We start from the raw sequence: 23,645 nt of genomic DNA on the forward strand, positions 1-23,645 counted from the left end.
CGAGCGGCAGCGAGGTCCTGGCGAGCCCGAGGTCTCATAGTACTTTCGTAATGAGACCGAGGCAGGGCCGGCGAGCCGAGGTCTCATTACGAGAAAGTACTATGAGACCGAGGGCTCGTATCCCGGAGAAACAACGGAAAAAAATTAATGCATTAATTTCATTAAATAATTAATGACATAATTTGAATTTTTCCTGTTGGCGCTAAAAAAGCATCGCTAAGAACGATGTATGACATATGACGTCATACATAGTTTTCTTGGCGACGCTTTTTTGGCGCCAACAGGAAAAAGTCGCCAAGAGGGGGGTATATCAGATTTGTTCCCTTTCATTACTTTTTCTAGTACAGTGAAATTCCGTTACAACGAACACCAATACAACGAAATTTCCGTTTCAACGAACTACATTTTCAGTCCCCATAAAACTGCCATTACATTATTTGAATTCCATTACAACGAAATTCTCGTTACAACGAACAAAATTTGCGGTCCCTTGAAATTCGTTGTAACAGGATTTCACTGTATTTTAGAAGAAATTGCTGAACTGATTTTAGATTGTAATAGTTAGTGTAGAATATGAAAGTTTTTTCTGAACCTTGACCAAGATTTTCAAGTGTCTGGCCGGACCCAACTAAAATGAGAATGAAGATTTTATTTTGTAGATAAATCAATAAATAAAACCTACTTTTGCAGTGTCCGACATGACATGAATAAATTTAAAGCTGAAGTCTTAAGCCTCAACTAAGCAGTAGCAAATAGTTTTCAAAAGTTTATACTCTTTGGATACCTAAAATAAAATTAAAATATTTTTCATACAAATTGATTTCATAGCAAATCAACAAGAAATTTCAGTAATGTTTTCTAAAGAAATCTTTAATGAAATTTCTTGTCGATTCTGAAATTCCTTGTTCACAGCGTGAAAAGTTTCATGCTGTGGCAAGGGCATATGTTGTTAAAAGGAATATACATTTGTGTATTCGACATTTTCTGATTAGAAACAATTTACACACATGAAGTATCTATGCGCATGTACCCAGTGTCGTGGGGGCCCCTCGCAATTGCGACATGATAAAAACGCCAGAGTATATAACTTGTGAAATACACCGCCAGCTCAGTCATTTCCAGCCAAGGACTGCAGTTTCGTGCTTATTAGCACGTCTATGCCGGGCTGATGAGTGCTAATAAGCACGAAACTGCAGTCCTCGGCTGGAAATGACTGAGCTGGCGGTGTATTTCATGTATTTCTGCTTTAGCCCTGGCTAATGGGCGGTAATTTACTGAATATATAACTTGTGATTAAACTTAAAATATTATCATCTTCTTTTGAATAAAACATTGATCCAGATAAGAACAATAAAATTAATCATAGCTGAAAAGATATATTATATATATTGCTTACCGTAAATGTTATAGTTTGTTTGCCATACAGACTACTTGTTTGAGCTTCGCGCATATTGCAGTGACCGCAGAGAGGCAGAGCAGACTTCAATTGCGTTCGACGAACCGAAACGGTCTACCGGTGAGTAGCCGGTTACTAACCGCAGCGTTCTATCATCTGTTGATTTGATGCAAATTATCATTAATTGTCACGTGATTAGTTAACCGGTAGCTACAAACTGAGCTCGTCGAACGCAAGCTTCAACTTGAAGGAGCGAGCAGATACTGGAGGAAGAGCTGAGTACTCCAATGTCTTCAGCCATCAAGGCAAAATGCGCGAATATAAATAAAGCGGCCGAAATGAAAACTGCGCAGTTGAAACTTCTAGAAAAGGGGTGTAAGTATATTTTAATCTTTTTTGGGTCTCTTTGGGAAAGTTTTCTATTGGGGAGAGTTGAACTATTTCACCCCTTTATTTTCCACATCATCAATTCGCAACTCTAACGAACTACAGGGAGCACTGCAGTCACTGTCTAATGGCGGACGAAAAAAAAAAAAAAAAAACCGCACGTGGTAACGAAGAAAATGCTAAAAGTGTTGTGATTTTTGTTCATATGTATGATTTTTTTGTTTTATCCTTTTTAAATCAATAATTTAAGTCCTGAGGATATTTTGGCCCACGTAGAAAGAGATTAGAATTCAAGAAGCATTACTAAACGTCAAACATTAATGCAAACTACGTTTTTCGTAGTCCTAAGCAGCCATTTCCACGATGTTGAATTCGATATTTATCAATTCTTGATAAAACTAAATAATAATTGTGGCCTGACAAGAATAACAATTGATGCTAGAAAATTTAATATGACATTACAAATTATTATCAAAAGAAAATGATACTTCTTTGCCTTGCTTGGCTAGCGCTTATTGTTTTGCATTTGTATAGCTGAGTTATTTCTCTCAAATTCCCGAATCGGTTAATTTAAAATTTTTCTGTTTCGATGTTTCTAATTTCTGAGTTACGATTTAATTATGTCATGTTATGCAAATCATCAACAAAATTCTCACGGAAATATGGTAGTAATTTTCTTTTCAGTTGAATGACCATTATTTCCTTTAACTTATCGAATTCTGTAATCTTGCTACTATTTTATTCCACTCATGATAAAAATTAAAAATGGTTTAACTAAAAATGCGAAATTTCGCCAAGGTTACTTTGCTCGCTCAATACTAAAACTATAACCCTAAACAAATTTGGCGAAACCTTTCAGCTGAGGATAAAAGTAATAAAGTAAATTCTTTCTCAGTTAAACATTTTTCATTTTGTTCTACGATAATATATTCAAGAAAATATTTTGCATGCTGTGCATTCCAACTGATTGCTGCTGTAAAATATGGTTAGTTAAATTAATTTAAGATTTAAAAAAAAACCCATATTCTTACAAATTCATACAAAACAATAAAAATGTTTACCTTGCATAACGTTATCCAAGTTTGTTAATCCAGAGTTTTCGATTTAACCATTTCTCAATCAACTCACATTTTATAAGGAAATAAGGAAAACTAACATTATTCTGAGAAGCTCGAGAATACTACTAAGGGACGAAACAATTTCTGTAGCTGAAAACTACAGAAATCGAACTAAGACACATCGATTGCGTTAATAAATACTCAGAACAAACTGCCTGTGTTTACGTCAACAGACACACATGGAACGCAACGTGGCAAAAAATTAGTTTTGCCGGCAGTTTTGTAAATGACCGCAAGGTAGCGTATTCGAGCGCTGGAGTTGCGAATTACGTAGAATATCTATTCGAAACTCCAACGAACTATAGAGGGCACTGTAGCCACTTTCTAATGGCCATGCACGCTACAATGTGTTCATTGACTGGACTATAAGAGTACTGGCGATACTTGGGGCAAGTGGCATTCAGGATTAAATTCTGTATATTGTAAATTGTGTGTTGCAGAAAGTTTCATCGTTATTGAGTTTTAGCATTTTTATCATAGGCGAATTTAGGACTGAGTTCCTGGGGGGGGGGGGGCAGGATTTTTTTTTTTGGAGCAACATTTTTAATTGCCCCCCCCCCCCTCCTATGTTTTTATCTGTTTTCTGTGATGCGTAAGGCCATTCTTTACTTCTTTATGTGTCGTTTTCATTACTGTGTGTAATCATGCTGTCCTTTTTAAATTGACCTTAAAAGAGAGGGAGCTGGTATTAAGAGAGTAACACAGTGCTCCCTTTTAAGTGGGATATAGAATATCTCCAGTTTTAGGGGGCCCGGGGGTTACTCCCCCGGAGGAAATTATCTAAAATGGATATAAAATTCTGCATTTTGAAGTCTTATAAGGGTTAATTGGAAATAATAGGCAAATAATTTTTTTTTTTAAGTTTTACGCTTTAAAAGTGCTTTGTGATGCAAGTTAATACTTTAAAAGAAATGGTGCACAGATTTAGAGAATAGGTATCAAGAGAGTACATACTACAAATTTGAACAATTCTTAATTTATACACTTGATAAGAAATAAAATTGAAGCACACTTTGCTTAGGAGTTTCAAAGACTTGTCTAATTATTTTCAAGGTTTGGTTGGTTAGATTGGTTTTTTAGTTCAAGAGCCCTTGTAGGCTATACTACGCCAATTCTTTTCTGGGATTTTAGAACCTATGAATAATTTGCACTTGAGTAGTAGATTATGCACTTGTACAGTGTTGTTCAAACTTTGTAAGAAACGGCTGTTTTAAGTTTAAAAGAAAAAATAAACTTTAATTTCCTATTCAAAAGAGAAAAAATCATGATTTTTTTTTTGTTATTAAGATTTTGGAAGATAAGTTGTTACTTTATAAACTCCTCCCAAAACTGGGGGCATTGTCCCCTCCCCCCCCCCTATAAATCCACCCATTCTCTTCTGAACTATTCAAAAACGAAAAATAATATATATATATTTTTTAATTTTTGGAAGATGTGTTGTTACTATATAAAGTCCTTCCAAAACTGGGGGGGGGGGCATTGCCCCCCCTCTGACCCCCTATAAATCCGCCCATGATTTTTATACACAAATAAATAAATAAATAAAATATTATATAAGTAATTAGTAATAAATAACTGAAATAGATTTAAAAGACAGCTTTGGGGCCCCTAAAATTTGGGTACCTTGGTCAATTCCCATTTTGCCCATGCGATACTAAGGTCCTGGGATGGAGCCCTGACATTATTTCTGACTACTAATCCATAAAAGTTGCTTCTTTGAGGCCCATTACCTACAGTTGGGGCAAACGAATTGTGGCACCATTGTGAAGCCTACGCAGATCCCAAACACAGCATTGCAACGCTGTCAGGTTAGGTAGTAGTTTTGGAAATAATATTTTGCGAACTTTAACTCCTGAAGCTTTTAGCAAATTTAAAGTTAGCTTAAAGAAATTTAAAAACCTCCCCTACCTTATTATAATTGGACAAAAATTAACTCCACACTCCCAAATTAAACAACAGTTCAACATTAATTTTGAATTTTTATTCTCATACGCCATTACCAATTTATAAGAACAACCTTTAAACTGCTGTTGACATGACCCTTCCGTCTCAGAATAGAACCAAGATGTCACCTTAAAGTTGATATTTTCATTTTCTAATTACTGTCAGTCCATATTCCATATAAACACTTTCAAAATATGGTTAATAATAATGTAATAAAAACTAAAATTACAAAAATGTGCTGCCGGTCAACTACATTTATCTTATTTCTATTATTAAAATTTTCATTATCCTGCTATATCGTCACATATTCATTTCAATAAGAGTAACGAATTTGAGTACATACTAGAACTTCATAGTTTTTGATTGCTTGTCAGCTAGGCTTCACTGTGATTGGGCACAGGCTTCGTATTTCTTTGGTATCAGGTTTGAATCTGCAGTTCAAGTACTCAGCCGGTGAATTTTTAAAACACAGAAAACCGTCAGGGTCCTCGTCACATGATTGCTGCATAAGATCCCTTGAGCGCCTACTTGGCACATACACTCTGAGGCAAAAAGAACGAGATAATTTTTTTTCCGAAAAGTATTGGTTTTTAAGAACGCGTACCTACAATAACACTGAAAATGTGACATATATGTATGAAAACAATTTCACAACAAATTTAGTTAACTTTTACTTTTATTCGGAACACATTTTTCCTGCCGTTTCCGAGATATAACCGAAAACCACAAAATTTCGCTCCCCCTTCTCACCTTTGACTTCCCTCCCCCTCCCCCAGCGTCGGTTACATTCAGTATATTCACTTATTAAATTACTTCTAAGAAATTTCTTACTGAGGAAAGGCTGGCTTTCTGCACTTCCTTAGTTCACTTTCGTTAAATAATGCAATGGGTATGGAGCTAATTCATACTGCATAAACGTAGTTCTGCAAATCTTCGTCCGATTTCAGGGTCAGGAGCTGTTCATAAATGATCTTACACTTTTTCCCAACATTTTGACCCCCCTCCCCATTTGTCACAAAGTACTTTTCACAAACTAATTTTTATAAACATATTCGTATTTAAAAATGCTTGATGTCACACTTCTTACTCTTTCCCTCCCCCTTGTCACAAAGTCACAATTTTACGATTCCCCCCCCCCCCCCAACCCTTAAACATCACTTGAGTTGTAGTAACCACAAATACTTCTTTATTGTCCATCAGGATTGTCGTATTCATTGAAGAAAGAGGAATTGCGCGATCCTTTCGAGTCAGTTTGAAATTTGTGACTGGCAAGTGTTCCACTTTTTGCCATGGAAGTGCGTGTTTGAAATTCTGTAACGTTTCACTGGTTGAATAAAATATAGCAAAGTAGCATATCAAATTGAAGGAAATTTAAAGCTCTACAACTTCGTTGTTGACAATTTTCATGAATACTGATCCTGGGAAGCACTAGGAACAAATGTTTAACAAAAAGAGAGAATTTTTCCGAAAATCATCGACTTTTCATAACGTATACCCGGAAAATTATTGGAAATTTGACAAATATGTGTAGAAACAGTTTCACAGTAACTTTATTTAGCTTGAATTTTTATTTTAAACGCATTTTTTCCACCGTTTCCGACATTTTCTCGAAAAACCCAAAATTTTCTTCCCCCTCCCTCTCACCTTTAGCTCACCCCTGAGTGTCGGGGACTTTTAGTATGTTTACTTACTAACTACCCCTAACAATATTCTGAAGTCAAAAATTATCGCATATTCCATGCACGCTACACCCCTGTTTTTTGCACTCATTGACTGGACTTATAAGAGAATCGTTGCAAGAAAAGTAATGGTTACAAAATTAAAAAAAAAAAAAAAAAAGAGCTCTATAAACTTATGCTGTGATTCGTAAGATGTTTTACTGTGTTTCTGTAAATTCATCGGCCGATAAGATAACTTTGTTGCGTGAATGTCGAGGATCTTCTAAGGCCCTAACAGCTGCCTGTAATACTCTGCAGGGTACAATGAACACGTAAAGGCTGGGCCGTCGCCAGGAGAAGCGTAGAATTTAGGCTGACAATTTTAATTTAGTGATAAACAAATAATAATAATAATAATAATAATAATACTAACAATAATAATAAAAAAGAAAACGTTCTCAGTATTTAAAAAAATAATAATAATAAATAGTAGTAATAAAAAGCCAAGTGGTATTCCAGTGACAAAAGTATTTTTTTAGGAAAATTTTCAAAGAAAATGCAACTCTTGAATATTAAACAATTAAACCTTTGAATACTATTTAGGAACATCCACGGTTCTTTATTATAATTTACCTAACTAAAGGCAACTGCAATTTTTCGAGTCATTCTGACAAATTTCGAATATTTTTTTCAACGAAAAAAGTATTCAGTACATAGTACAAATCCATGACAAGTTTCCCGTTATGCAATAAATGAATAGATAAATAATCATGACGGTTTCATAGGGGCAGTCAAAGCATGTTTTAAATAGAAAAAAGGTTAAAATGCAGTTAGGGAGATTTAAAATATTGCAATGAATACCAAGTGTTTGAATGTATAAAACGAAAGTAAACTAAAACTTTATGAAAAGATTCTAGCTGGAGGCATAATCTTTAAAATAATATAAAGTTGGGAAAAGAAGGCCTACACGGTGTCACTGAAAAGTACCCCATCAGTTCAAAATGTTACAAGATAATTTTAACGAATCCCAAACGCTTTAACGACAAACAAATATAAACATTTGGTTGGAAATTGAAAATTTCACTATAGAAAAAGCGAAGAACTAAAATAGTCTTGGAAAACTACTGAGAGGAGGGGGGTTAAACGCATTTAAAAAATTTTATTTTGAAAGAATGCAGGGGATGAATTTCCAAATCCGAACCCAGTACTTCTATCGCCTACCGTTATCAAAGGCGGCCTACAATTCATATTTAGAATTTCAAATTCGAAAAGCTTTCAGAAGAGTGATCACCCAATTCCTGCAGAAACACCCCCACCCCATCCTTAAAAATCATTTAAAATTTCGTCTTTTGGACTTTCATTTAGAAAACTTTCAGAGGTCATCGAACCTCCCTCTTGTCCCCAAAGATGGTCTGAAATTCCTTTTTTAGGACTTCATTTCCGAAAAGATTTCTAAGAAGAGTCCCCAAACCCTTGATAACATCAGCGAATACCATCTACATCTGCGTTTTCAAATTCAAATTTCGAAAAATTACCGAAGGAGAGTCTCTGAACAGTTTCACCCACTAACATTAACAAAGATCGTGAACTGGGTTTTGAAAGCTAACTTCGAAAATATTTCGTTGGAGCGTGCCCAACATGCTCGCCAGCATCACCAAAAGCCAAAATTTATGATATGTTTGTAAAACTGTTAAACAGATTGTTTCTTCAATGTGAAAGTTTTACAGTAATAAGATTATGCGGGCTTTAAAGTATTTAAATACTATAATGCACTTGCACAAGATGGCTAAGAAGGTCCTCCATTGGTGAAGTGTGAAACTGATGTTGTTTTAGGGCTGAAAAGCATTTCTGTGATTGAATTCTTCTGGAAACTTCATGTGCTTTTGGCATTACGATTAATCCTAATCGCAGCATTACGACGTTGCCAGGTTGGGGATGTTTCAACTATAGACACTCAGGATGCTGTTTAATGGATGTCTCCCCAGTTTCGCCGATACAAAATCCCCCCCCCCCCCCTCCTTCTGTTTTTCCTTAGACCATTGAAGTCATTCCATTCAGACGCTAATGTATACGGTGAAGCAGGAATAAAGGTGACAAGTCTTATGATCCGGGGGGAAAGTCATATAATTTTGCCGACTTGTACCATATTGTTCGGTCCTTTGCATTTCGGCGTTTTCTTCCTCTGTCCTTTTTAAATCAGTACAACTCAACAACGTACTGTAGAAATTGAAGAAAAAACCCACTTATCCATGTATTAGTAAACTATACGCTTGTGGGTGATAGAAAAAAAAATGTTAAAAATTTAAAATCGAAGACTATCCGAATCTCTATGAGATTTAGTCCAGCTCTGGCGAAACGCCTCCGTGGAAGGGCGGAGTCACGTGGTCTACCCTCCCTTTCCCCCGTAAGGATTCCTGCGTCAACAATCACACCCACTTGCCGTACCTATGTCTTAATGATCTAAAGGTTTTTCAGTTTCAATCATACCCTTTGATATATTAAAGGGAGGAGGAAATTTGAACTGTCGGCGAGTCTGGGGATAAATCGTTAAATGTTTGTTTCAGAAACGCTTTTGCTCGTGCGATTTTCAAAGGATCAAGAAACTAAGCTTAAAAGAAATTTCGATCAAATTTTATCTTTTTCTGTGTTAGGATATGCTATCTTTTCATGATAAGACTTTATTAGTAAAACGTTTACGAAAATAAACAACCCGAAAAAGTCTCCAGATCTCACGCCTTGTGTCTTCTGCCTCTGGGTTATTTAGTCACGTGTGTATAGACATCGGCCCACTCATTTGATCCAGTTAAAAGAAGCTATACACAGGGTTGCCAACTTAATTGAGCAAAATGAACTGTGTTAGAATATTATTTAATTAATTCCAATCCAATGCCAGCTTTTGGAAAAAAATGCACTAATATAAAATAATTGTATTTCATAGTAAACAAAAATCCGAGCATTCATGTGCAATCTGCATCGTTTTCCTTTAAATAGTTCAATAATTTTAGGTTTTAAAAATTCTACTGACTTTGAATCACCCTGCATACTGCATCAATAATAGGTAGTAATAGAGTTAGCGGGTATTTGAGGGCGTATTTGTTTGGATTAGAGTAGAGATTCTCAACTACTGGTTCGTTCTTTAATTCTGAAAGTTCCCCCAATATAACTTTGTATTATGTCTTTCAAATTTCAGCGAAAATAGAGCACATATTGCACGGTTGTTACATATGGGTCATTCGCCAGAAAATGTAACTTTTGAACGAAAATATTTTTCAATTTCGAAATTTTTTGTTTTCTTTTTTTTAATTATTATTCTTACATGAATGTGTTACGTACTAGAAGTAACCACAAACAATAGCTCAGCTAAGTTCCAATTATTTTACTCATAAATAAAAAAAATTAAAAATGCCTTGTTCACAGAAATATATTTTTTTTAATGTTTAAAAATCGAGGCCAATTTAATATCGAAGTAGTAATTTTGTTAATTGTGCAAACAATGAGCTATTTTAATGATTAGTGGGAATCTAATATTAAGCTCTCTTAATTAAAGTTCGGTTTAATTATTAGTTATCCTTTTTGTTCAAACGTGTGTTGAAAAATGGTATTTAGTAAATTTGAGAATATACTGGCAATTTATAATTGATGTAGAATACCTAAGATTGATGTATTTGCCCTTCATCATTTATTTTCATCTCACAAATAATGACATTGGAAACGGTCTGTCACGGAGGTGAGGAATTTTTCATTAATAGGCATAATGGATACATGTTTCAGGAAAGTTTTTTTTTCTTCGTTGCTACAATCTGCACATGTTAAGTATATGAAAACACTTCACTTCTTTTTTTACATTAATTTACATCCCTGAAATTCAAGTTCACGGAGGTGAGAAGTCACAATAACCACACTTAGTTTTTAAAACAAAATCTATTTTCTTGATTTGCGACAAAGATCTCAGAACTGCTTTATGGCTGAAAATAAATAAGGGGGCTCCCTTGTATCACGGGAAATGAAATTTGATGTCATTACTGCCACGCGTTAGTGAAGAATGGCATTTTGTGTTTAGGTAGGTAACGGAGGTGAGATTTTTTTTGTTTGACATGACTACTTATCCTAAAAAAATCGAACTAAAACACAATATTAAAAAATTAAATATGCTTAAACAATTAGTATTTGAGACACTTGTGAAAGGAGTAATAAATAAGTAAATACCTTTAATTAAGCAAGTCATTAAGCAACATAAACAGTCACACAAGGTGTGTGACATGCCACGGAGGTGTGAATTCACATATTGTGAACCAAAAATGTACTAAAATAAAAATTAATATTAAAAAATTGATGGCAGGTTTAAATAGACATATTTTTGATGAAGTTAGAAAGCATTGCTAAATGAATTATTCCTTAAAGTTTTTTCTGTAAAAGGAGTGTGACAGAAAACTTACACTTTTTGAAGAATGACCCATATACGCGTCTCGGAAAAATTCTATTTAAAATGCATTGATACCTTCAACTAGTATTTTAATTTAAACTTTCATTTCACCGTGAAAACAAATGAGTTGCCCCTGAAAATTGTGCGAGCATTATGCTTATGCTAAAACACGAATCTTTTTTTTTTTTTCATTTCCTGTTGTCGGTTGGTGACACCATATATATCGTCCCATCTGACATTCACGCTAGCAATGCCACCAAGTTAGCATGTGAAGCAGTTCCTTATTAACGCCTAAACATGTTTTCTTTTTAGCCTACTGTTACAAATCCTGTAAATAGTAATTATTGTAGTAACGTAACCTGTAAATAGTTTCCCGTAATGAATATACAACCCCTTTTCATATGGCTAAAGTATACGACCCCTTATTTTATTTTCTTTTCATTGATAAAATTTGTTATTGGTCTACGCATTTCGAGAAGAGGTAAGAATGTTGTGGAAAATTCCTCGATGTTTATAAAAGCCGTTAGCGATGGATAAACAGGGGAGTTTCGATTGAGAATTTGTGCTGGAGTGTGTATTAGCTCTGTTTATAGCGAGGCATTTCGCTGTGTTGTTTTCGTATTTGGAAGTAAATACGTGTGTAAACGTTGAGTTTACAGTGTTGTGTGATAATTGCTTAATTGCTGATGAATAATTTAGCAGTTGTTGACGATCTTTCCTGTACATAGTGTAAATAAATTTCCTGTGTTTTTATCAAGAACTGTGTTTTCATTACAAGAAAGTGGAAGTCGCACCGAATCCGTTACAATTTGGCGCCCAACGTGGGTCTTCTTCTGGACTTTCTTGGAGTAAGTGTGACTTTGGACATTTTTTCATAAAGACTTTTTTTTTTTGAATTAGGACTTTATTTTTATGGTGATTACTCGCGCAATGGATGAACAATTAAAACAACTTCTTGACGCAATCACCTCTGTAAAAAATGAATTGGCGACTAACCAAGAACAGTTAAATAGTAATTTAACTGCTAAAATTACTACAAGTCAAGATGAAATAAAAAGTGACCTAACGTCGATGAAAACCATGATGGAGAATCAACTAACCGCCATGGGAGATAAAGTTGATGCTCTGGAAGGAAAATTTGATACTGTGGAAGAGCGTATCGCCAATGTGGAAAATAAGTTGGAAGAAGAAGACAAGAAATTTACTTCATTTAAGGAAGAAATAATTAAAGACATGGAAAGGAGATTGGCGACCGCGGAAAGCAGCTCTGTACAGTTTTGCGCTCCCACATCTGTTGCTCGACCGTCCATTAAACTGGCCACATTTGATGGGAAAAGTTCGTGGCAGGTGTACAAGACCCAATTCATGATAGTGGCGGAAGCGAACGGATGGGACTCTGCTACCAAGGCCTGCCATCTTGCAGCATCCCTGAGAGGTGACGCAGCGGACATTCTTCAGACCCTTTCGGACAGCCAGCGCCTGGATTTCGCCTCCCTCACATCTGCGTTGGAGCTTCGCTTCGGTGAGAAGTGCCAGAAAGATTTCAGCCGACTCCAGTTGAAGTCCCGTTTCCAGAAAACCGGGGAAACCCTGCAAGAGCTAGCGGCGGACGTCGAGAGACTGTCTCATCTTGCTTTTTGCGACTGTCCTGCGGATGTTCGAGACAACCTGGCACTCAACTACTACATCGACGGGGTTCGAGATCCGGAAATCCAGAAAGCTCTACGGATGGCGGATGTCAAAGACCTGAATTCTGCTGTTGTGTATGCGATGAGATACGAGGCCGCCCAAGAAGCAACCCGTGTGGATCGCCATCTAATCCGGACTCAGGAAGCTGATGAGTCTGATTCCAGGTCGTCCCACCTCGCTGAACTTGAGAGACAACTCGGTGACTTGGCAAGACATCTGAGCACCATAACAGCCCTGAAGAAACAAGAGGAGAAGTGCTGGAAATGCGTGGTAGTGAAGGACACCTGCGAAGGAGTTGTCCGGCTCGCCAAGCTACGCGAGGGAAGGAAATCACCACCACCAGAGCTCTGCAGATTTCCTCTTCTAGTAGTGGCAGTGATGGACTTTTCATTTACGCACATGTAAATGGGAACCCCTGCAGACTGATTGTCGACACTGGAGCCAATGTGACAATCATTAGGACAGATGTGGCTCGTGAATTTGGATTGAAGCTGTTGTGGACAACGCGCCACGCGTAAGTCTCCAGACTGTGACAGGTGACAAAATCGAGATTGACGGTAAAGTGGACTTGGAAATAGTGTTTGGGAATGCCACCTACCATCATACGGCATTCGTCGCTAATATCACGGACCCCTTCATTCTCGGATTGGACTTTTTGAAGAAATATGACTTCACTCTCGATTTCAAGACTAATGAGCTGCACTCGATGAGAGAAGACATAGCCGTTTTCCCTGCAGAAAGTGATGTAAAATCCGCTCATCAAATAATAGCCCAAACAGATTTATCGATTCCCGCAAGGTCAGAATCATTAATACCTGGCTCCCTTGAAGAAAGCAATAGTTTTCGATTTGGACTCATTGAATACCCCTAACCTAAGCAATAACTTAAAAGGAGTGCTGGGTAGCATCCAGTGGCGGCGCTAGGCGTCGGCGACGTCGGCGACTGCAGACGGCCTCGCGCAGATAGGGCCTCGCAAAATTCTCAGAAGTAAATTCTCAAAAGTTTTAAGAAATTTCCATGTTTTTCAATTGAAGTTCTTATTAAATGCAACAGACACAAAAGTAATCAAAATAGTGCGTGCAGCGGAGACTGCACAGAGCCAGCTTTAGCAAATGCGGGGGCCCAATTCTGTAGGAACCTGAATTTAAAATATTCACTAGCTACAGCTTATTGATCAGCTAACTCTATTCCCCCCCCCCCCCCGCATCCCGTTCTATTTCTTTTCTTTTTCTCTTGTTGAAAAATTAGAAAATATTCAAAATGCTGCTCCTCCGAACACACACCCCTCCATACACGCGCGCACCGATAGCATTATGGAGCATCTGAAATTTCGTTTCAAGATCTTAAATTTCGCGATATTTCCAACTTAAAGCTAAAGCCCCCGACCCACCGTCGTCATTAAAGGGGACTGGGCGACGTTAAATATGCTCGTGGTCTCAATGTCCTCCAAGTGAAACGATACCTCTGGGGGTGCTAGTACCAGGTAGCTATTAGCTCTTGGACTAGTTCTAAATTCTCAATAACTGTTCGATCCGGTGATGGTGCTGCCATCTATCGGTATATAAAATAATGGAGGCAAAGCACTTAGTATGCAGTCCTCGACATAAATACAGTTGAAGTCAGTTGTGACTCTTGAATAGAATAGAATACAATAGCTAAAGCCCCCAAATACTAAACAACATCGAAAATCGCTTAAAATTGTGTTTTTGTAGCTTGAATTTCAAAAATTACCGAACCTAATATTACAAAATATGGCCTTAGAATCGCATTTTTAAGGCTTGAATATCAGAAAATATTCATGCAAGGGTCCCCATACCGCCTTTCTTTTATATCATTAGCAATCAGGTTTTTTAAACTACATCAACAAAAAGTTTAGGTGGACTGGCTCCTGAATATAAAATATTGCTAAAGTTTTTAGAAGCATAATTTTCAAAATTTTTCGAGGGAAGAGCTCCCTCCCCTTTCCGTAAAATCATCAAAGTTTGTCTAAAATTCTATTTTTGAAATTTCGATTTCGTCGAGAATTTGCAGGGGATTGATTTTGACCTATTTTTTTTAAACAAAAGAATCGATCTGGGACACTCTCTGACCCTTTAAGTCAATAAAAATGGCCTATAATTGCGTTTTAAAGGCTTCAATTTCTAGAAATTTCCACCGAGACCTCTGTAAATTTTTTTCCCCTAACATCTGCAAAGAAAGCCTAAAATGGCGTTTTTAAACTAAAAATTTTAAAAATTTTCCGGGGGAGGACCGCCGGACCCACCTTTCTATCAGGTCATTTTTCCTCTTTCAATGTGCCGCCTCCTCCCCCCCACCACCAAAAAAAAAACTTTTTGATTGCGCTACTAGTCACGAAACGTTTTTGTCCTAGCAATTAAGTGAATTGGAAACTATAAGTGCCAATAGTTAGTACAAAAATTAATTCCGTGAATTCAATGATTTGTCTGAAAATATTTTAAGATTAAAAGGGCCTCGCAAAACTGCATCGCCGACGTCTACTTTTGCTCTCGCGCCGCCACTGGTAGCATCTACGCTTGTGGACCTTTCTAATGATGTAATTCCTGTGAGAGTCGCCAACATGAGTGAAAGGCCAAGGAATATTCGGAAAGGTGAAGTGTTAGCAACTTGTACTCCAGTAAACTGCATCATTAGAAGAATCAATTCCCCCGAGACTGTGTCTTCTGAGTCCTTGACATCGAAGTTTATTGGGAGTGCGCCATTATCGAAAGATCAAAGAACTGCTGCGGAACAATTGGTGGACGATTTCAAGCATATGTTTTCATCTACATCGGAGGATGTTGGCCGTACGAATTTAACGCAGCATAGGATCTACACTGGAGAACACCCCCTATTAAACAGCATCCAAGACGACTACCGTTCGCCAAGAAGGAAGAGGTTGAGACCCTCCTGAAAGAGATGAAGGAGAATGATGTAATCGAACCATCATCCAGTCCTTGGGCCTCTCCCATCGTCTTAGTCCGAAAGAAAGATGGCTCCACCAGATTTTGTGTCGATTACCGACGGCTGAATGAAATCGCCAAGAAAGACAGTTACCCTCTTCCACGGATAGACGACACCTTGGACACTCTTTCCGGACACAAGTGGTTTTCGACCCTGGACTTGAAGAGCGGCTACTGGCAGGTTGAGATACACCCTGAGGACCGAGAGAAGACAGCATTTACAACTGGACAAGGCTTATGGCAGTTTAAAGTGATGCCATTCGGCCTCTGCAATGCACCAGCTACGTTCGAGCGTCTTATGGAGACAGTGTTAAGAGGATTTTCCTACGAATCCTATCTGGTCTACTTAGACGATATCATCATCGTGGGACGCAGTTTCGAAGAACATCTGGCAAATCTTAGGAAGGTGCTGCGAAAGCTTAAGGAAGCCAATCTGAAGTTAAGCCCGTCCAAATGTAATTTGTTCCGCCGGGATGTTAGCTACCTTGGTCACATCATCTCTTCTGAAGGTGTACAAACCGATCCAGAAAAGGTATCTGCAGTCAAGAGTTGGAGTCGTCAAGAAAACATCCATCAGCTGCGAAGTTTCCTGGGGCTCTGCACGTACTACAGGAAGTTTGTGAAGGGTTTTTCCAACATTACACGACCTTTGCATAAGCTGACGGAGAGCAAGCAAAAGTTTGAATGGTCCAAAGAATGCGAAGATGCATTTCTACGACTGAAGGAGGCTTTAACATCGACGCCTATCCTCGCCTATCCTCAGCCTGAAAAATCCTTCATCCTGGACACTGATGCGAGCAACGAGGGCATCGGAGCTGTTTTATCCCAAGAAATTGACGGAAATGAACATGTCATCGCTTACTGGAGCAAATGCTTATCAAAGTCGGAGCGAAATTACTGCGTCACCAGAAAGGAGTTACTGGCCATAGTGAAAGCTGTAGAACACTTCCATCATTACCTCTACGGCCGAAAATTTCTGCTTCGGACAGATCATGCCTCGTTAACTTGGCTTTTGAACTTCAAGAATCCAGAAGGCCAGATAGCCAGCGGAATGGAACTATTCGGCACGGCCGTTTCGGCGCCGCCGTTTTGGCTCGGCCGTTTCGGCGCCGCCGTTTTGGCTCGGCCGTTTCGGCGCGGCCGTTTCGGCGCGACCGTTTCGGCGCGGCCCATTTCAATACGACCTGTTCAAAAATCGAAATTGTCAGCATGTAAATCTGCCAAACATTGCTTCAAAATTCAAGATATCTTTTGTTTTTTTAAGTTTTGTAAAAAGTTTTATGAAGTAATAGTTTTAAAGGTGTATTTTGTTTTCTTTTTTATTATTAGTTGATAACATGCAAGTTTAAAAACATCTTCATAATTTTTCGAAGTAGATAAAATAGGAAACAGCATGACATTCTTCTATGAAATGTAAATATAAAACTCATTCAATTTAAATTGATTTTTTTTTCGTTGCCGATCATTAGTTTGTGCACTCACTTAAATATCTTTTCTGTAAAAAATTAAAAAATGTCAACTAATAATAAGATGAATTTTTTATATTTTTTATTGGAAAAAGTTAACGTGTTGAGAAACTCACACGTAACCCTGCTCTCTACAAAGTTAAGTTGTGTAGTGTGCTTTGAACACAAGATAGACAAGAAAAAACTTTATTATGTAAAGATTATTATTATTTATTGCTTTTAAGTTTCATAAAGACTAATATAATGAACAAAAAATATTTTAAACTTTTTTTTTTAAATAAAAATAAAATATTTTGTATCTTTTTAGTTCCTGTAACTGTTCTATAGCACTAAACTGTCGACTGACTATTTCGTAACAAAAAAAAGGGGCAATAATAAAAAATAATAATTATAATAAAACTTTAAAAAAAAAAAAAGTAATTTACAAAAAATTTATAAAGTGATTACAGAAAAATAATAGTGTTTAGAACTAACTTTAAAAAATGAATGATTTTTTAGTCAATAAAAAAAATTAAACATTGCCCTAAATTTACCTGGATGTCCGTACATGGGTTTGTAATAGTTAAGTCGAGCTGTTTGGTTAGTTTGAAACGTGTTTTCACGTGAAGAAGACTTATGAAATTATTTCCAATAGCTGCTGCAACAAAGAAGTAATCACCACAGAAACACAAAACGGCTCAGTATTGATTTAAAAAAGAAAAATCGACAAAGAGGTAGGACTGGTACTGGCATTATTTGCTAATTTTTCAAGATATATTCTTTTATGTTTATGCCCCCTCTTTTCCCCCACTGTAAATTTTAAAATAAATTTTAACTAGCTTCTAGAGCGCTAAATTCATTCTTCTTCCAGAAATCTTTTTCCTTCTTTGAACTAAAATTTCTGAAATTCATAAAGTTCAGAATGCAAAAATCTGGCGCCGAAACGGCCGGCGCCGAAATGGTCAGCGCCGAATCAGCCAGCGCCGAAACGGCCGCGCCGAAACAGCCGCGCCGAAACGGTCGCGCCGAATCGTAACAAACCCGATAGCCAGGTGGATACAGCGGCTCCAGGAATATGACATGGAGATCAAGCACCGAAAAGGGTTGTCTCACGGTAATGCAGACGCTTTATCAAGGAGACCCTGTCCTGAGAACTGCAATTATTGTTCCCGAATCGAGAAACAGTATGGAACGACTAGCCCTACTGCCTATCAGGTGACAGTGACTCCAACTTCATCAGAACCTGATCCATGGAGTGATGACCAAGTTCGAAAAGATCAACTTGAAGACCCCGACATAAAACCAATTTTGGAGTTCATGGAAAGTGACAGTCGACGCCCTAGCTGGCAGGACGTTTCCACCTTCACTCCTGCAACAAAAAGATACTGGGCTCTATGGAACTCGCTCCATTTACGGAACGGCGTACTGTACCGGAAATGGGAATCTGACGACGGCAAAACAGCTAGGTGGCAGTTACTACTTCCCCGATCAAGGATTTCAGATGTTCTTAAAGAAATACATAGTAGTGCGACTGGAGGACATTTTGGTGTCTTGAAAACCCTCAATAAAGTTCGGGAGCGCTTCTTCTGGAGCAAGGCGAAGGATGACGTGGAGAAGTGGTGCCATTCTTGTGACGCCTGTGCTGCTCGTAAAGGACCGAAGAAGAGAAGCAGAGGGAAGCTACATCTGTACAACGTTGGAGCTCCTTTCGAACGAATTGGGATCGACATCCTGGGTCCTCTACCAAGAACTGCTGATGGGAACAAATACATTCTTGTTTCCATCGACTACTTCACCAAATGGCCGGAAGCATATCCCATTCCAGATCAAGAGGCTACCACCGTAGCAGAGACTAGTTCAACATTGGATCTCGAGATATGGAACACCTTTGCAGATTCATTCCGATCAAGGGAGGAATTTCATCTTTGCTGTGTTTAAGGGCCTATGTCAAATTTTCGGAATTGAGAAAACTAGGACAACACCACTACACCCACAATCGGACGGCATGGTGGAGAGATTTAACCGCACAATCCTGAATAATCTCTCACTTATGGTCTCCAGAAATCAACAGGATTGTGACAAGAAGCTACCTTTGTTCCTGCTGGCCTACCGCAGTGCTGTCCACGAAACTACCGGATATGCCCCATCTCAGATGCTCTTCGGACGAGAGCTTCGGCTACCATGTGATCTCGTCTTCGGTCGTCCTCCGGATGCGCCTTCATCGCCTGAGGAGTACATCCAGGATCTCCAGGCCCGGTTGGAAGGCGTTCATAACTTCGCACGAGAGCGAATCAACATCGCGGCGGAGAAAATGAAGACCCGATACGACACAAGGTCTACTGGACATGAATTCAACGAAGGCGACAAGGTTTGGTTATGGAATCCCATCCGACGGAAAGGTCTGTCACCCAAATTGCAGTCGCATTGGGATGGACCCTACAAAGTCCTTAACCGACTGAATGACGTCGTAGTGAGGATCCAAAAATCACGTAATGCAAAACCTAGGGTTGTACATTATGATCGGTTATCCCCATACTATGGCCATAGTTCATGAGTATTACGTAAACAACTATGGTTGATAACATAAAAGTTGTAGATAATTTTTGCTTTTAATGTTTAGTAATATTTCTTGTTATTATTGTGTTTTCTGTATCTGTTATTTATTAATTAATGTGTATATTTGTAAACTTGTGATGGAAGTTTGGCACCCTTTCTGGGGATTGTACTGCCCGGGACGTGCAGTCCTTAGGAAGAGGGCAATGTTACAAATCCTGTAAATAGTAATTATTGTAGTAACGTAACCTGTAAATAGTTTCCCGTAATGAATATACAACCCCTTTTCATATGGCTAAAGTATACGACCCCTTATTTTATTTTCTTTTCATTGATAAAATTTGTTATTGGTCTACGCATTTCGAGAAGAGGTAAGAATGTTGTGGAAAATTCCTCGATGTTTATAAAAGCCGTTAGCGATGGATAAACAGGGGAGTTTCGATTGAGAATTTGTGCTGGAGTGTGTATTAGCTCTGTTTATAGCGAGGCATTTCGCTGTGTTGTTTTCGTATTTGGAAGTAAATACGTGTGTAAACGTTGAGTTTACGGTGTTGTGTGATAATTGCTTAATTGCTGATGAATAATTTAGCAGTTGTTGACGATCTTTCCTGTACATAGTGTAAATAAATTTCCTGTGTTTTTATCAAGAACTGTGTTTTCATTACAAGAAAGTGGAAGTCGCACCGAATCCGTTACACTACTTTCCCAGTAAAAATCAGAGAAAGAAGAGAAAAGCATGAAAGAATGCTTAATACATCTTAAAAATATCCCGAAAAACAAAAAAATGTCAAAAATAAATAAAATAGTTAGATAAATATTGAAAAATTAAAAATTGGAAAGTAGGGTATTGTAGGGTATTGAGATGGGGAAAAATGTCTGTCGGTCTGTCTGTCTGTCCCCCCCCTAATAACTTTTGAATGAGTAGTCCGATTCGAACAAATTTTTTTTTTGTTAGAAAGATCTCGGCGAGGACATCTCATTCCTATAATTCATTTTTTGATCTGAACAATTTTTCGTTCAATTTTGAACAGTTCAAAAAAACTTAACATTAGCGCCTACGGGGAAATTCAAATCAAAAATAAATCTTGAACTTAGAAGCGAAGTGGCTTCAAACAAACTTTGTAGGGAAAAACTTTTGATAAAAAACATGTATCGAAAATATCTTTTTGATTTGAACAAGTTTTCGTTCAATTTTGAACAGTTCAAATCTCTTAACATTAGCGCCTAAGGGGAAACTGAAAGTCAATATAGATTCCGAACTTAAAGGCGGATTTACTTCAAACAAACTTTGTTGGAAATAGCTCTTGACGACCTACTCCGGGGCACCTGACACCGACTCTGACTCCTGTTCCCGACAATTAATCGGACTGCGACTCCCCGACTTCGACTCTGACTTCGTAGCTTTGGCAAACATTTATATACAATCGGACTGACTCCGATTCTTGGATATTCGACTCCGACTCTTTTATCCCAAAATGAGATTGACTCCGACTCCGACTCGGCTGCTGTGGTTTTAACTGTGAAATAATTATTGTTGATATGATTTGTTTTTATTTTCACGCTAAAGTTTTAATTTAGGTATTTAGTTTTCGGTGAATAAACTCGAAAAATATGCGCAGACGATTTTTTTTTTTTTTTTTTGACAATGAAAATTATTTCTTTAAGTTGACATTTTATTGTTTTTTTTTTTTTATTTTGGTAAGTGCATTAATTCGTTTAAAAAATTATTTTTGGCAACAGGGGAAAAAGAAACGATTTTTTTTATATGATGTATTTATTTTAATGAACTTATTATTATTATTTTTTCGTTTTGAAAGCTGTTAAAAAAATTTTTTAATGGAAAGAAGTGTATTAGCTGCTTTGTTTAAAAGGTGCTGCTATTTTATTTGTTCGTTTTTTTGAAGAAAAGTAAGGAATATTTTATTCCTAGAAATCAGCTTAAAATATTAAAAAAAATATGTTTGAAAAAATTTGCGATTTTAGCTATTTTTGAGAATATTGATCAGGTACTAGAAAGTAGTATGGGTATACGGGAAAGTAGGCTCGTCTAGTTCTAGACGGAACTTCTTGTTGGAAATTAAAAAGAAAAAAAAAAGAAAAGACTTTTCCCGGTTCGCGCAGAATTTTTTATCGGTCTGTTAATCGAAAAACGAGAGAGATGCTGGGTTAAAGGATGACACTGTTCCTAGTACGTGTCCTTATTGTTAATTATCTGATCGCGTGAAAGATTATCACTGTTATCTTTTTACAAGAGAACGTTTTATTCCCCTTATTATAGCTGCTCAATCGCAATTAGTTTCCCAAACCTTTCTTGTCAGTACTGTGCAAGGTGATTAGTGAAGACAGCTGCTGCTCCATTCAACAAAGGTTAGTCTATGCCTCGTAGAAAGATTTCGCTTTACTATTTAAGTATTTTTTTAAAAAAAGTTATTATCAATCACATGCTTATGCACTGCTTTGAGTATAATCTAGTCATGATTAACATTTAAGTAATACGAACATGTTACAATGGTCATTTTAAAACTTTATGTTTCATTCTTGTTTTAAAGTTTATTGGATAGGGGAAAGGGAGCACGTGTCACGGAGCACATGTAAACGTGTCATGTTTTGCTGGGATAACGTCAAGCAAAGCTTAGAAGAATTTTACAGTTTAGATGTCCTCACGCATTAACGGCAAAAATGAAAACATGGGTCTCAACCATGTTGAATTCGTCAGTTTCTCTTCGAAACGTCACGTACGGAGACACCTTTTGCGTAGGCTTGCCAGATTTCCGAAATGTTCAGTCGGGAAACCGCCCCCCCCCCCCCGTCCCGGGTATTCAATAGAGCAGAGTTTCCCAAACTGTAGTTTATGCCAAGGGGTCCGCGGTGTTTTCCACTAAAACAAATATAATTGAGAATGCAGGACGAGTAACGATCAAAAAGAAAGCACATTTATTAGGAATAAAAAAGTTTTTGCTCAAGTATATGCAGGACGCAGCCCCCTCCCCTAGAACTTTCGGAAGTTAACACATTACATATTAACAATAATATAAAGAACAATGAAAAAAATAAATTTAAAGGAAAAAAAAGCGGAAATAAATAAATATATATAGAGATACATTTATAACGTATTTCAATACGCAGAAACTCTTTAAATGAGAAATAAAAAATTTAACAATATTTACGTGTACTTTTCGTTGAATAAGACCTTTTTTAGAAAATCTTTCCTTCGTTTTAATCTTGTTGTAAAATCTTTACAAGCTAATCCGATATTAGTTATACACGTTAATGTTACAAATGAAGAAATTTTTCTTAAAAACCCTTCACAGTTCATTATTTTAGAACTGTTTTGCTAAATAATCTATTACCAAATTTGTGCTTTACCAGGATGTGCACTAACCGGCCCGGGACGCCAGGAGTTTGTTTGAAAACCGGGACGTTTGGCAAGCGTACTTTTGCTCAACCAAAAACAGTTTTTTGCTGCTTTTTAACGAAGCAGTATTGAACTGTAAGAAACAACAATATGTTACTGTAAAATAAACTACTATTTTTTTGCAGTGTATGTTCTAGTGATCTCTCTCAAATTCTGTGACATGAAATCAGAACTTTTCTAATATCTTTGAAAGATTTGATTCGCAATTAATCAAATTTAGCTTAGTGTTCAGCAAGAATTTAAGATGGAAATAATAAATGGAAGCAAGGCTTAATTTAAAGAAATGCAAGAGCTGCGTAGTCCTAACCGCTTATGTTTATCGTTAAATATAGAATTTAGCCTAAAATGTTAAAATTTGCATAAAATAGAAAAGTGCGGGAGCTCCGCACCCTCGAGCTCATATGCAAATGAAGCCCTGTATATGGAAGTAATAATATGCATAATGTTAATTGTTCAAGACAAGGAATCATTTTTTAGCTTTAAACTTTTACTTTGTTAAATGTGGATAAGATCCTATTTCCGTTAAAAGTCTCATTACTCTTTTACAATGCTTACTCTTTGCCGGCCGACTTGTCTAGTGGTCAGAGCAGACTGACTGCGATAGGGAGGTCCTGGGTTGTAATCCCGGCTCGGGCATGGATGTACAGCGGAACTCCG

The 23,645-nt window shown here is 37.3% G+C and overlaps 1 protein-coding gene across 2 annotated transcripts in view; it reads left to right on the forward strand.

Moving 5' to 3' along the window:
• The first annotated feature begins 1,735 nt into the window (after positions 1-1,735).
• LOC129229688 (uncharacterized) overlaps positions 1,736-23,645 on the forward strand; it is a 55,894-nt gene continuing 33,984 nt past the window's right edge. The window contains exon 1 of one of the 2 annotated variants that reach the window (XM_054864048.1): positions 1,736-1,771. The gene's annotated coding sequence lies outside the window, so the exon portion shown is untranslated. Of the gene's footprint in view, positions 1,772-21,916; positions 21,941-23,645 lie in introns of those variants that run through there. The other variant, XM_054864050.1, reaches the window with a different exon arrangement.

The sequence above is a fragment of the Uloborus diversus genome, chromosome 9 (assembly GCF_026930045.1).
Source record: "Uloborus diversus isolate 005 chromosome 9, Udiv.v.3.1, whole genome shotgun sequence".
Taxonomy (NCBI): domain Eukaryota; kingdom Metazoa; phylum Arthropoda; class Arachnida; order Araneae; family Uloboridae; genus Uloborus; species Uloborus diversus.